The 12,667-nt window shown below is 45.7% G+C and overlaps 1 long non-coding RNA gene across 1 annotated transcript; it reads left to right on the forward strand.

The window, feature by feature from the left end:
• The first annotated feature begins 28 nt into the window (after nucleotides 1–28).
• On the forward strand, nucleotides 29–8,126 carry LOC122168891. The gene is made up of 4 exons (XR_006171418.1): nucleotides 29–220; nucleotides 945–1,152; nucleotides 5,366–5,465; nucleotides 8,023–8,126. It is a non-coding gene; the product is annotated as an uncharacterized LOC122168891 (long non-coding RNA).
• Nucleotides 8,127–12,667: the final 4,541 nt, after the last annotated feature.

The raw sequence follows: 12,667 nt of genomic DNA on the forward strand, positions 1-12,667 counted from the left end.
ACTAAAATAGCTAAAAGCCTCTCCCTGCCCCGACAGCAGTCACGCTTCACTGATGAAGTGCAGAATTGCAGGTTGTGAGCCAGTGAGAGGGCTGCTTCAACATCTGAGCAGGTGGAGCAGAGGACGGCTAGAAACCTTCCAGCTATGGGAAATCTGAGTCATGGAAGCCATTGGATAAATTTAAATACATTATTCTAGCTTGGAGGAGGAAACCATCTGGGTGAGTAGAGGGACGTGTGTCTAACTAAGGGGGGAGCCCTTTCAAATGGCAGAAGAACTGTCCTGAGCCTGAAAATCTGGCAGACCCAGGATAAAAAGACCAGTTTGTATGTTGCTGACGTAATGTATGCATTTCAAGAATCCAGCTACGGGATTATAATATTATATTATATTCAAACATTTAAAAAAATGATAAGAATTATGCTGGTGTTTGCCAGCTGTACCAAACAAGAAGGCCTGGAAATTTCATCAGAACATCACATTATAAAATCTCTTTTAAAGGCTTTTGAAGAGATCTTGTGTTTGAACTCCAAATTTCATGACAGCTCTACTTTATACAAAAAGCTGGGAAAATAATGGGAAAATCTCTCTGTGGTTGGATTGCAGTGGGCTGAGGCTGGTAAGGCAGTCTGGCTTTTAACTTGGTTTGGAGTCAACGCTCTGCTCTGCAACCTGGCTCATCCCTGTGGGTCGAGGGTAATGGCCAAGGGACTGAGTGGTCTCCTCGTGTCTGCAGCCTCTGCCACAAGGTGCAGAGCAACCAGCCTGGAGCTCTGTCTCTCTCTCTTGTCACTGGCTTCAAGTGAGGTGCAAGTGGGAATGCGAGATTTGAAAAAAATCCATGAAGGTACTGCTGCAAACTATGCAAAGACCCATGGGGCTTCCTCCCCACCTCGGCTTTAAACAGTAACGGTAATCTGAAGTTTTATTATATTGTTTTACAGGCACAGATCTCCAAGTCCTGTGGTATGGGCTCATCATTGCCATCTTACAGATGGGGTTGCTGAAGCATAAAGAATTGAAATGACTTCCCTGGAATCGTTAGGTGGGCAAATGGCAGGACTGAAAATAGAGTCTCAATATCCAGCTATTCAAGCAACCCATAGCCATTCCTGACTTGGAAGAAGGTGCCAATGCTGTTAGTTAAAGCAGGTAACAATTACTCAACTGCATGCAGTACTCAGTCCTCTTGGTAAGATGCCTTCCCAAGTACTTCACCTAAATGGTTCTGATAACCCAACACTGATTTGGAGAAATATATTGACAGAAAAAACAGTGAGCCACATATGGCTGTTCTGTCCGTCAGTCATAAGAACCCTAATACGTTCAGAAGTTCCAAATGCCTTTTAAAGCTAATGGTCTGTGCTCTAATAGCTCCTGGCCCTGGCATCCAGGCTAGCAGCTGGTGCCACTAATTGTTAGCCCCGAGGATGAGCACGTGTGCGGTAGGCAGGCAACTAGATTTCAGGAGCAGCAAAAGGATTGGGATGCCTGCCTTGCTAATCCTGCCGTTTGGCGTGCTCTTTAATCAAGATGAAAAGTCGAGAGACCGCGAGGGGCTAACAAACAACAGCTTTGGCTGATTACAGGAGCCCAGCTCACGCAGACCTGACAGCCATCGCCTGGAACGGGCAGCCCAGTAACAGCTTGTAAACCTGCCCCAGCTGCAGCTGCTCTTCTTCCCCAGTGGTGTCTGCCGGACAAGCTGGAAATAGAATCAGAAGATAATATGTCTGTCTGGCCTTTTTGGGGATGCAGGGTCTGTTATTTGAGGGGTGGATGTCAAGTCCTATAAAAGCATCCAAACATCTCCAGCTAAGCTCAGCAGAAGTAAACAGGCTGCCTGACACGGGTCTGAGAAATCTCTGAGCATCACTCTTCCTCTTCTCTCTGGTCTCTGCCTTGTGGAGTGCTGGGGGGGAAATCTTGCAAGGCAGAAAGAGCACGAGCACTAAAATGGGTGAAGGATGTTATCAGAGGGCTGGAGCCAATCAGGGAAGTGTCATGCACTGGTGATGCCAGCAGAGAGTGTCCCAGCCTGTATCCAAGAGGCAATGTGGAAAGATGGTGTGATGTCTAAGCAGTGCAAAAGGATGGGTGCTACCTGTTCTCTTGGTGGCAGGAGGTTGCAAGGCATCCTCTGATGTTCCTTTTGAATCCTGATAATCAAGGTTTTGCTGCTCCCTGTGAAGCCTAACAGGTAATCTGGAGTGAACCCATCTGAGCACCATCTGTCTTTGTCCCTTGAGGGTGAGCAGACCCAGAGCTGGGAGCTGCAGAGTCCCTGCAGTGGCTGAGAGTCTTCTTCTGATGCTCTGCAGGTGGTGCAGATCACTGTAGGTCTCCTGGATAAATCAGGGTAACTCCAAACTGAAAATCAGCTAGGGCAAATCTTCCTGCTGTGATGACTGAGGATTTGTAGACCCCAGTACCAATCAGATCTCAAAGCTCTTTCTGTCTTTCCACATACTCTGTCTTGATGGGTCCAGATCATACGCGTCACAGTGAGATACTGAAAGAGATCAACATCTTTAAGCATTCACATGATTAACCTTCCCACCACTCCCCAGAAATATCCTTTCCCATTACGCTCGTGTCTGAGACCAAACCTTGCTCCAGATGGCAGTGGGCTGAGATGAAATTTTACCGCAGTCAGAGCTCACAGATACACAAAAGAGGAAAAATGTGCAAAATTGCAATGACAAGGTTGTTTGGGTATCTTGTGATGTTCCAGCTTTAGAGAAATCCATGCTTAATGTGCCTGCATGGCAAGGTAAACTAAAGACCATATAATTCTATTAAAGCCTAACATAGCAAAAGGAGAAAACTCGTCTCCTGGCCTCCTTGTATCTGTGAGCATTAGGGAATGCTTTTACATGTGTTTCTTAGTCACTGGATGCTGAACAGTTTAGGATAAAGTCTCCCTGAGATTTGGTTACTGCAGAACTTGGGGCACTGCCTCTGCATTACTTGTACTTTCATTGGGCTGTGCCATGATCCAGTGCAGTGTGGTTATTTGGGGGTATGTGGAGGAGGAAGATCTCTCCGTTCTTTCTTCTGCTGCTGTGTTGCTGTAGAGGAATCTTGCTGTTTGTTTTCCTAGTCATGAGACTGAGCGTGAGATGGAGGATGAAAGCCCCTTCCAGAAGGCAAACTGGAGCTATGTATAGACCTTGTTTCATGCAATGACAGGATGAGAATCTGGCATTTGGAGTGCTGGGGTGAGCTGCTCATCTTGGGCAAGGCAGGCGCCAATGGGTGGTGTCTTGTGAGCTCAAAGGAGAGTAAGGAAGCACTTCCCACTTGTGAGATGTGCAGCAGTGCTTTTGCTTATGTGATGGTAAGGGTGTCTCATGGGGGCTGAAGCCCTAACTGGGACAACTGGGCTTTGGTAGAGCTCCCAAATCCACCTCTTCCTCTCCCCAAATCCACCTTTTTTTTTCCTTTTTTTTCCCCAACCTGTTCTTAATATCCTATTTCCAATCCTGGAGTATGTTGGAATGTTTGAACTTTGGAAACATACCCTGTTCTATTCAGTGTGGGACTTCTCAATAGGTTAGCTGCATTTCAATACAGCATCATCTAAAGCACTGCGTTGAGGTTTAGAGCCTTGTATATTCAACACGCCAGCAGATACTTCTCACAATAGCTGCCTCCTCTTTCTCTGTGTATGAATAATGCAGGGAGTTCCAGATCATCTGTCCTTGTCATTGCTACTGCATATTGATATAGTCACAAGAACTAACTGTTAGAGAGCAGAACGTGTGAGGACGTTCCCTGACCTTTCCCTTCTCCCCGCCAGTAACTCCTGTGTTTTCTGTGGAGGCAACGAGCACTGTCTGCTGGCAGCAGTGTTTTGGTGATCTGGATGCAATCAAGCATAGGGCTGAACACTTCTCAGGTCATGTTAGTGTGAATCTCAGTGATCCACTGACATATTTCTGTGATCCTCTTTTGTGCCAAACAGCAAAATCAAATTCCCCTTACTGTCTCTGATCTCTGTCTCACATCACTGCAGGGTACAAGTATCCTCCACCAGGCACAGCCCCACCTGCAGTGCTGTAGGAGGGCACAGAGGGGGCTGCAAGGGATCTGGGGGGGTTTTAGTCCACCCTGTGTAACTGAACCACAGGAGGCTCCCATAGGCTGACCTAGGTTTTCAAAGTCTGAGTTTGTGGAGAGGCAAAGGGGCGTATGCCTCCTATAACAGCTTTCCTTGTTGAAGAGGTAGCTGGGAGCTGTGAGACAGCCTTCTCTTACTTACTGAATATTCAGGCTCATCTGGGGGCCTGCAGGTGACAGAAGTGAAGTGGATGGCACTGCACCCCTTTGCACTGCTGTCCGTGCCAACAGGGCTGGCCCTCCTGGATGCTCACGGATGCGTTAGGAGGAGTGGATCCTGAGGTCCCTGATGCAGCTGGCAGGCACAGCCACCACCTGTCTGCATGGGCAAACGCTGGCAGTTGCTGTTGCAATGCTCCGCTTCCCCTCTTCCTGGAAGCCACAGTGCAGCACTGCCTCCTATTCCAAACACCATTTTATTACAGCTCCTCCTTCAGCCTGTTGTTTTCTCAGTGTGGATGGCAGCGACATGAGTTTGGCTCAGGGTGGGTTTTCCCTCTCTGTGCCTTGCTGTGGGTGAGCATGAGGAGATCCATGTCCTTGGGGGGCAGTTTGGCAGAAAAGGGACCTTGCTGGGGAATGCACACTGGCACCCACAGGCAGAACCATAGTGAGGGTGCTGGGAGCCAGAGCCCAGCTGGCAGCTGGGTGGAAGTGATGGTGGCTTCCTGCAAAGAGGCACTGTAGGACTTTCTGGAATGATGAGGACAAGGACTTAGTCTCCTGGAGCTCTTCCAGACACTGTACACTATAGCCCCCAGACAGATGTAATTAATGAGACATCCCGCTTTATGTAATAATGTGTGTTGTGTGACTCACCCTAATGAGAAAAAACAATGCCACATGCCTCCTCATGGGATTTCTGGTCTTCATGTCCCAGTGTTTGCTATGAATTATGTAAGGCATCAGGAGGGATCTGTGAGTAATGTCATCTCTACTGATTCTGTCTCTCCTCAGATGACTCCAGGAGTCTGGTTAGCAGTTCAGGTCTGTTTTGGTCCTTCACCTGTGGATCTGCTAGCTTGCAAATTTCTCCAAGCTCTTGTTTCTGCTTTCCTTTAGCCCTTGATTACATTTGTCAGAAAAGGAAGAAAAGCAAGTTAGCTTTTAAATCTGAAGTCAGTAGCAATATTCATGGCAGGATCTTATTCAGGCAAGCATGTGGAAAGTGTACAAGGTGTGCACAAGAGCCTTCTGTAATTCATGCTCCTGGACCTCACAGGATCTCTCCCTTTTGTTGTAGGCAGAAAGCCTTGATTCATGGCATTCTAAGCTTCAGACAAAGATGGTTGGAGCACCGTGGTCATAAACTCCATCACAGATTGGCTATCAGCAGGATGGAGGTAGGTGAAATGGATGGGAAGTGCCAGCTGCCATACAGTGCATGACTTGCTGCAGACCCAGCAGCTCAATGAGTCCAAGGCTGATGCTTCTGTTGCAGTAAGAGTTCATTGAGGAAAGGAAGAAAGATGAAGGGAGGAAGAACAGGACTTTGGCTTCGGTGTTCAGAGGAATGAGTAAAACAAATGGCTCAGTGGGTGGGGATTTTGGTAACCACTTCGATTTTGTGGTAGATTGCTTTTTTTATTTTCTGACTATTATTACATTTGTTGTGTTCACTTTTTCACTCAGTGCCTTGAGGTTGCACTGTGCTCTGGGTTTTGTGTAAAGCCATTCTTCTAGCTGCGGCCTTGGAACAGAGAGCCTGAAGGGGTCTTTGGGAAGATTAAAGATTGCTTCAAGAGAATGAATGAGAGCAGACAGCCGGTATTTCCCAGAGCTAAGAGCTGGTGCGGAGCCTTAGCGCTTCGTCGCAGCTCTGAATCTGCCATTGCCAGTGGCCAAAGGGGATGAAACTGAACATCTGCCATCTGTGACTTTTGACCAGAGAGGGACGATCCTCCTTATTCTGAGGAATGAAGCTCTGATTTAAAGCACTTCATGCCCTGTTTTCGCTGATATTAGAAGGGCTAACAGATGCTAGGGTCAGTCCAGTTTTAAGGAGCCCACTTTTGATTACAAGCCTACAATAGAGCTGTGGAAAGGAAAACATATTCCCTTGAAGGAAATGAGTTAGGAGGCTGTTGTGGAAGCATAACCAAAGGGATGAGTGTTGCAGGGGCAAGCTGCACTTCCACTGTACACAAGTGCCTCCAGCTCAAAGGCCTTTTCTTTGTTTTGGGGCACATTGCCTAAATCCCCAAACCTCCGACCTGTGCAACGTCAGGACAAAGCAGTTAAGGAGGCAGCATCTTGAAGGAGCTCTTCTCAGGAGGCAGTGGCTGTTGGAAATGGTTGAGGTAACCAGGTGCAGTGGGATATTTTTATCCTCTCCCAAGTAGGAGGATTTAAGAGGACTTCAAAAACAGAGCCAACATTATTTTTAAGCACAACAGTTGAAATAGTTCAGGATTTTTCTACTGCCATAATAGACCAAATGTTTGAAAGATCTGTCCCCTTTATCTCACTCTTAAGGTCCCCAAGGGGACATCAAAGCAGAATTCAGTGAGGTCGGTGTGTCAAAGTGGGTGGTAAGGACACATCCTGGATGGCAGTGTGACATCTGGCTGTGGTCAGCTATTGCTAGCAGTCAGGCCTGGAAGTGGTGTAAGGTTATAGCAGGAGAGGAATGAGGAAGGTGGTAGAAGTTGCTCATGCACCTCCATTTCCCCAGCAGCACTGAACCCGTGCTAGCAAACTGTGAAGGAGTGGCTCCATGGAACCATTGAGCCTTGGCAGATTTATTCAGACGTCCTTCTGTTCTTGCTTTCTCATTCCTTCTTACTTTAAAATTAAAAAAACAAGCAAGCAAACAAACAAAAAAACCGTAAGAAAATAACGTGTTTGCATGTATAGTTTAGAAGAATAAAACAACCACATTAGCAAGACTTGTGTTTATTCCTGGCATCATTCTCCCCATTAGCAAAAGGTATGTCATAACTTCTATAACAGACTGCAACTGCTTTGGCCAATGGATTGATGTGCTCTGTGATTTAACAGGTATTTGTTAGAGATGACTTGACTGTGTTCCCCTGAAAACAATCAGAACATATGGGATATTACATGAAGAAAATCCCCCAAAAACTCAGAGACATTAAGAACAGAGATCTGCTAAAACATGATTGCTAATTCTTCCCAGGATGCAAAGTTTAAAAACAATTAGATGGAGGCACAAACTGTGCAAGCAAATCCATTTCCACGTGCAAAATTTTCTGTTAGCAATTGCAAATTGGACAGCGAGTTGAATTCTCCCCAGTGGAGAAGAGGAAAGCACAAAGGCTTCTGCCCCTCTCAAATCTTGTTTGTCTCTGTGGTACTTACAGAGCCCTCATTAATGAAGTATTTAAGCTTGTTACAACCTTATTGCAGCCCCTGAGAATAACATTCATTTCACAGCATAAAACGAAGTGTGGGAGCTGTGTTAACACTTTCTGTGGCTCAGCTGCCCTAGGAGCAGCAGCCTGCAGCATCCCCAGCCTCAAACCTGCACATCCATCATGCCCTCCTGAGCAGGCTGTACTGCAGGTCCCATTTGCTGTGGTGAAAGGTAACGGGATTTAAGATCTTGGGGCCGCGTCATCTCCAGCAGCTTCAGCCCTCAGGTATGTGGGAATGCAGGCTCCTACCCTGTGCTCAATCTGGCTTCAAATCCTCGAAAGCCCAGGTAAGAGGGTTATGTCTGAGGTCCTTGGGTCCTTCTGCCCAATGAGGGCTGTCTGACATGGGCTCTGAGTAGAGGCAATGTTCGGGACACAGCATGCTGGTAAAGATGACCCAAGGGAGTTTTTTTCCTATTCCCTATTGCTATCCACCCTCCTTTCAGAAAAATCTGAGCTCATCCCTGAAGTCAGCTGTCTGTTCACCCTGCTGATGATTGCCTTCTTGCTTCTGATAATGCAGGTGGCTGCATGCTTTGCAGATGAATCAATATGGAGGAAGAAAACCCTAATTTGCTGCATCCTTTGCCTCTTCTAGTCGTGACCAATGGAGACGTTTCAAAATCATGGCTCAGAGGTATCTGGCAAGTGAGTTATCTAAATAAAGTGCTTTATTATTATTATTTTTTTTTATCTGCTAGATAAAATGTTAGATAGTTTCAATGAAAACCTGAAAACAACAAAGCAAAGATGGAACACTAATGTTGGTGACCTCACTTGGAAGTCAGAAAGTTTTGCGTTCATCCCACATTTCTTCCCAGGGCTGCTTTAAAAGTTCAGAATTGAGTAACATCTTTAAATACCATTTCATTTTCATATCAGGCATCTATTTAACAGTAAATTGAACATGAGTTTACAACTCTTGGAGTTCATAAAGGATTTCAATCCTGAGATTTTCCACCCAGAGGGATAAGGATGGGAGTAGAACAGAAAGCAGAAGCTGGCATGGAAGGGCTGGATGTAGAAACACCTGAATGCTACACAGATAGACCAAATTAAAATGCTTGTTAAGGAGCAGGAGAGATCGTCCTATATGGTGAGCTGGGAGCTGTTGTAGTAGGATGCTCCATGCTGGCAGTGTTTGGATGGCTTCATGTCTCTAATAGGCACAATATGTTATCCACCCAAATCCCACTGCAGCCTTGGGCTATGGAATTAAGCAAGTCCGAAGAATGCAGTGGGGAGAGTAAATGAGGAGAGTCCTTGGAACTGTTTATTGCTGTAGAATATATGCTTTTTGGAATATGATTATGAAGAATGTAAAATGAATTATTAGCAGGCCAGAAATCAATTTCCTTCCATACACAGTTATTCTTGGCCATGGTAATCTCTCCTCTCAATAATTTTAAAACTCAAAAATTGGTTCAAACTTTGTTCCTCACTGGGAATATATGTCACTACGAGGCATCGGAAATCTTCTTTACCACTTTCCCATAAAGACCAGTTGACAAATATACGAACCATCATGGGAGTGGGAAAGTTTATTTATATTTTTCAAGACATGCATAAGATCAGCTCCCCCCCTTCCTCCAACCTGGGCACGTCTTTTTCTTCTGAACTGTCTGCTGATGTCTGGAAGGGAAATAAGGAAACAGGAGGAACACATGGGGTGCTGGCAGCAGAGCTGCATGTGGTTGTGGTTGGGGGACCAGGGTCAGATGTGAGCATCATTCGTGTAAGGCTGTTCTTGTGCCTGTCCATCCTAGTTTGTAAGCAGCAGTGGGTGGGGGCTCTCAATGCTTCTCCCTAGTTGTGTTTTACACCATTTTATGGCTCTGGATTCCAGTGAGTAAGGGAATTGAAAATGACTTTACTGTAGTTCAGACTAGAGCTCACAAGAAGTTTGTTATCAAACTCACCAATGTGGTAATTAGTGCTGAGTGTTTCTAGATGGAGAAAATGCATATTCTGTAAAAAGATCATTTTTTTTCCATGGAAAAAATTGATTTTAAAGGAATCACATAGACGTTTCTGTTTTGTCAAGAAGATTTGAACGAAACACATCATTCCTGCCTGGCGGATCCAGATCAAACTATCTCAGCGTATTAAGCCAAATCAAAACATGTCATTTTCAATTAATTCAGGGTTTCTCTGTACTGGCCAGAGCTGGCCCAGTGCCTCAGGAGCTGGGGTTCAATGCTGTGAGCCACCTTTCTGCTGCCCAGGTGCTGTGAGGGCTGTCATGCCCTTGAGGCACAGGCCAGGGCTCAGAGGCTGGCTGGGAGGGCAGAGGGATGGCAGCAGACCGTGGGTTGATGGTGTTTGGGCTGAGCCTGTGCAGGAGAGGTGGGCTGCTGTGCTGCTGCAACAGCTCAACAAGGCATAGCGGAACCTTTTGATTTATGCATGTAGAAATGTTCAGGTTGGACAAAGCACATTCAAATAATCAGATCTTCTGAATGAATGGGAATTTGGGCCTGCAATGTTCTCTGACACTTGCGTATGACTCACGTTTAATTTCCTTTTGCTTTGCACAAAGCTCCTGCAGTGCTGCACCATGTTGTCTCCTGGGCTGGGCAGCACTGCATGGACTAGGAGAGTCCACCCAGCTTTTTTATTTGCAAAAACTGACTCCCTTTCAGCATAGCCAAACTCTTCTCTTTGAGATTCAACATAGCCAAACTCTCATTCTTTTTTTAATCTGTCCATCTGCAGAGCTTCCCAAATACTTCTGTAAGCATTAGTTTCTGGGAAAGATTGGGTTCCAGGCTTGATTAGTAGGCTTACACAGTTCATGGTGCTTGCAGCACCACCATCTGCACTGCTAGCGATTGATATCTGACAGAATAAATTCTCTGTATCTCTTAGGCTGATAGAGTCAGATCTACCACTGTTAGCCTTCTGCAAGTGAGTGAGAGTGTCTGGATCTCCATGAACGCGCACAAATATGAATCTGAAGCACCACCATCCCTGAATAGGAGTATGGACTCAATGATCCTAATAGGTCCCTTTCAACTTGGAATTTTCTATGATTCTGTGATTTTATGAGTTCAATTGAACAAGTCTTTGTAATTAAGCAAAAGCTTCTCCTTACAAACATCGTTTTTAAATGCTGATCACATTCAACTGAGATGCAAACCATCTGTTGACTTTAACCCAAACTTTGGCCCAGGTGAGGAACAAAGCTCATAGAGCTGCTCATGGATTTTCCTCACATTGAAGTGTTAAAGTTGAGAAGGACTGGGGTGACTGCTACCCACTGGGTTTGCCTGGTAAGAGTGGTGTTGCCTTCCCTTCCCTTCCAGGGCCTGCTGAGTGCTGAGTGTGATTAAAGACAGGTCAGGAAGGGCTGCCTGCTAATAATTCTATAGAGGAAATCTCTTGCATTATTCATCAGACATATATGGCCTATTCTAAGAGGAGAGAAAATAGAGAAGCACCTTTGGATGTATTGTAACATCTGCGAGTACAGCTGGTTCTTTTTCTGTGTTCCACTTATTATGTGCAATTTGTATGTTTTCTTCTCCATCTTCAGTAAAAAAAAAGAAAAAGAAAAAAAAAAAAAGAAAATTCTCTGAAGAGAAGGAACTTGCAAAGCTTGTTATTACCAGGGCAAAACTCCCACTCCTCCTGTAGAGACGGGAACTGCCAAGCTCTTGTTCAGCCTTGGCTGTAATATCTACTATCATTTCTCAGCCTTCACGTAATCAGGTAATTTAATATAATTCCTCCACTTTCAATCAAGCCTGGTGAGCAGATGTCAGGATTCAACCCCTGGGTTTTGTCTGCTGCCACAGCCTGGTTTCAGCGCTCACGGCAGAGCCCAGCTCTGCTCACCCTGATGCTCTGGGTGGGATGGAGGCCCTGGGCTGCACAGCTCCACCTGGATCAGAATGGAGATAAGCACCTTCTTCCTTAAAGTGAAGGAACAAAACTTGGCAGTTCTCTCTGAGCAGTGCGTGAGCAGTTGCTGTTTCACAGCCGCAGTATTGCCATGCTGCGTCTCAGCTGATGAGAAAGATAGGGATGAAGGAGAACAGATGCTGGGAACAGATAAATGGGGATGAAGGAGAACAGATGTTGGGATTTTGTATGAGATTTGTTCTGTCTTGATTCATAAGTTTGGCCAGCAAATGCAGTGATCACATTTCTCCTGTATCTGAGCAGCAACACTGACCCTACTGAAGATGTGTGATGCTTAACCCACAAATACCCAGATGATGAAAAATAGCAAGAAAATATTTAATGTTTATTTTTACTATTAGGCAAGCTTTTAGCATTCCTTCCCAGGCAGCTGCTCCAGAAATAACATTTTGTTTTTGAAACGTAGAAAGCCTTGTGTGCACTGCCTGTATATGGCAGGACCAGCTTCTGGGAAGCTTAGTCCATCAGCATCCTTTAGGATCTGAGTCCAGCACCACTGCTGCTGCAGGACTGAGCCCTAAATAGCTGCATCTGCACAAAATACAAGTTCTGCTTTATGTTCAGGTAGGACAGGCAACAGCACACTTTTGAATGTTTTTGCCCACACTGCTGAAGGTTTGGGGTCTTCTGACTTAGAAGCAATGTTGGATTAGATGGACTCATGGCTTGTAACTGCTTTGTTAGGAGCTACCTAATGATGCGTAATCTTGTCACGCCTGCTCCTTGAGAAAGGCTGGATGTGGGTGCATGGCATGTTGCATTAGCATAACCTTTCTGATCTGGAGTTGCTAAGCATGCCAAGAAACAATGTGAGAGCTACCTGGAAGACAGAATCCTGGACACATTATGTAGCACAAGCACCAGTGGCAATCTGGGAGGCTCACAATGTGTGTGAGGTTAATGCATAGCATATGACAGTTGTCTGGCATGTGGGTTTTGTGAACAAACTTAACTAGACTGTTGGAAATGACAACAAGGAGCAGTAAGAGATGCACTTCATCTGGTGGGAAAAACAACAGCAGCAGGGATGGAGATGAGCATGTTTTCTGAGTTGCTTTTGTTGTGTTTATGTCCCAAGGGATGATCTAGCTGCTCCCTGCTGCCCAATAGCGTGCTTAGAGAACTGGCTGTGACTGAGGATTTCTCTAACACTCTCCTTCCCTTCCCTTCCCTTCCCTTCCCTTCCCTTCCCTTCCCTTCCCTTCCCTTCCCTTCCCTTCCCTTCCCTTCCCTTCCCTTCCCTT

The sequence above is a fragment of the Centrocercus urophasianus genome, unplaced genomic scaffold (assembly GCF_019232065.1).
Source record: "Centrocercus urophasianus isolate 14NV4802_14NV808 unplaced genomic scaffold, USGS_Curo_1.0 seq_47, whole genome shotgun sequence".
In the NCBI taxonomy this organism is placed as follows: Eukaryota; Metazoa; Chordata; class Aves; order Galliformes; family Phasianidae; genus Centrocercus; species Centrocercus urophasianus.